This window comes from Crocuta crocuta, unplaced genomic scaffold (assembly GCF_008692635.1).
Source record: "Crocuta crocuta isolate KB4526 unplaced genomic scaffold, BGI_CrCroc_1.0 scaffold874, whole genome shotgun sequence".
In the NCBI taxonomy this organism is placed as follows: Eukaryota; Metazoa; Chordata; class Mammalia; order Carnivora; family Hyaenidae; genus Crocuta; species Crocuta crocuta.
The window spans coordinates 1-2,623 of NW_027529187.1; the positions used below are offsets into that span (position 1 = coordinate 1).

The 2,623-nt window shown below is 59.1% G+C and overlaps 1 pseudogene; it reads left to right on the plus strand.

The window, feature by feature from the left end:
- Window positions 1-890: 890 nt before the first annotated feature.
- LOC144226754 (melanoma-associated antigen 8-like) lies at window positions 891-1,786 on the plus strand (annotated as a pseudogene).
- Window positions 1,787-2,623: the final 837 nt, after the last annotated feature.

Below are 2,623 nucleotides of genomic sequence, written 5' to 3' on the forward strand. Positions count from 1 at the left end.
CTTGTACAGAATGACGGATGACAAGGGATAAGAAGCAAGAATGAACATCTTTCATTTCTCAGTGTACTGGCACAATCAATTTACGGTCAAAGTCTTCATGTGTTCGAGACACCCCTGTGCCCAGCGCAGGCACCATGACTCCCTTCTGGATCCCAAAAGAGAACTGAAGGGGCCCCAGCTCCTTACACCAAATGGCAAAACTCTTGACTCTTAAACTGGAGAAGTACAAAGAATTGTGGCGTGGATGCCACTCACTTATCCACACTGAGCCTCCGAAGCTCCTGAAAACATTCTAACACAAGCAACAACATGAGAAAGCTTCCGTGAGGAAACCAAGATAGATTTCCGAGGTCGCATAGACAGAGAACAAACAGGGAGCCACCCAAACGTGCTGTGGGGCCTGCTTTCCCCCAAGCAACCCTGGCCCTCCCCTACTCACAGCGCCCAGTGCCCTCCCTGCTCCCAGGCACAGGGAAGAAGCGGCCTGGCCTTCTGCCCCAGTGGGGAAGGTCCTGGACACCGGCCAGAAAGGGCCGGGCTGCCAGTGATCAAGGCGAGGTGCATGCTGTGTGTATGGAGCCGGGCGCTCGCCCATCCCACCCCAGAGGGGACCCCTCCACCCCCAACCCCTACGTGGCCCCCCTCTCAGGTCAGGGACCTCGTGCTCTGTGGGCTGGGCTGCCCCCTGAGGAGCCCCCTCCTTTTCCTAAGGTTCTCACAAACATCATGCCCCTGCAGCAGAGGAGTGAGCACTGGACATTGGAAGAAAACCCCAAGAGGCAGGAGGCCCGGTGGATGCACAGCCCTCTGGGGCTGAGGATGGGGAGGAGACCCCAACTCCCTCCTCCTCCTCCTCCTCCACAGCTTCCCTGGTCCCCCCTCCTTGGCAGCTGCCTTCTCCTCCTCCTCCTCCTCCCCCTTGATCTTCTCTTCCTGCCCTCTCCTTTTCCCAGTCCCCCTGGAGGAGGGGTCCACTGCTGGGTCCATATGTCCTGCCCCGTGCCCTCCTCAGAGCCCTCAGAGCGTTGCCGCTCCCCCGCTGACATAGCAGGTGCTGCAGGGAACAGGTCTGATGAGGAGCCCAGCAATCCAGATGAGGAGGGGTTGAGCACCAGGGGGCATCAGGCAACAGCCCAGCCCTTGCTCCCAGAGGCACTCAGCATGAAGGTGTCTGAACTGGTGGCATTCCTGCTCCTAAAGTATCGCACCAAATAGCCCTCCCCCCAGGCAGAGATGCTCTCCATGGTCAGCAAAGATGTCCCGGACCAGTGCCCCGTGACCTTCTGCCGAGCCTGCCGGTGCCTAGCTGCAGCTGGTCTTTGGCGTTGACGTGAAGGAAGTGGACCCCGGCGAGCACTCCTACGTCCTGGTCACCATCCTCGGCCGGACCTGTGATCGGGTGCTACGTGGCAAGTAGGCCATGCCCACGACCAGCCTCCTCGTGGTGGTCCTGGGAGTGATCCTCCTGGAGGATCACCGTGCCCCTGAGGAGGAGGTGTGGAAAGCGCTGGGGGTCCTGGGGGTGTGTGCTGGCAGGGAGCACTTATTTTATGGGGAGCCCAGGGAGATGGTCACCGAAGTCTGGGTGCAGGAAGGGTACACAGAGTACTGGCAGGTGCCCGGCAGCGAGCCCTCATGCTACGAGTTCCTGTGGGGTCCCAGGGCCCACGCGGAGACCAGCAGCGTGCACGTGCTGCAGCACATCCTCATGGTCAGTTGCAGGTGGCTCGGAGCCTCCCTATACCTCTGTCACGAGGCTGCCAGCAATGAGGAAGTGCGGGCTTGAGCCAGAGGGGCAGCCAGGCCCTTTCTGCCCGGGGTCCAACAGCCTCCCCTGCGGGGCAGGAGGCCAGGCCGCTTCTTCCCTGTGCCTGGGAGCAGGGAGGGCACTGGGCGCTGTGAGTAGGGGAGGGCCAGGGCTGCTTGGGGAAAGTGGGGCCCACATCACGTTTGGGTGGCTCTCTGTTTGTTCTCTGTCTATGCGACCTCAGAAATCCATGTTTGTTTCCTTGAGGAAGCTTCCTGATGTTCTTTCTTGTGTTAGAAGGTTTCTGGAGCTTCAGAGGCTCAGTGTGTGAGTGGCATCCACGCCACAGTTCTTTGTACTTGTCCAGTCCAAGAGTCAGAGTTTTGCCATTTGGTGCAACAAGCTGGGATACCCCCATCCTTGTCTGGGATCCTGAAGGGAATCTCAGTGCGTGGGCTGGGCACAGGGATTTCTTGGAAATCTGGAAGACCTTGGCAGTAACGTGCCAGGGTCAGGAAAATGAGAAATAAAAGATGTTTTGCTTCTTATCCCTTGCTGTCTGTCATTGTGTACAAGTGACATAGATATGTGTGCCTGCATTGGCTCCGCTCACCACGAAAGGTGGAGCCAGTGGATCTGGGCACAGAGGACCCCTGCTTACTGGTCCATTTGTTGCCAGATATTCTCTGAGCTCTGCTCGCTCTCGGAAGGGCCCTGTGTTAGCAGTGAGGACACTAGGAGAGGCAGGGCACGCCCCACCCATACGTGACTGTCTGGCAGCAGCCTTCCCAGTGGGAAGGTGGGGAGGGGTCCCCAAGGCTAGCCGAACAGGTGAAAGAAGGCTGAGGCAGTGGGGCTCCAGGGGCGGGCCCTGCA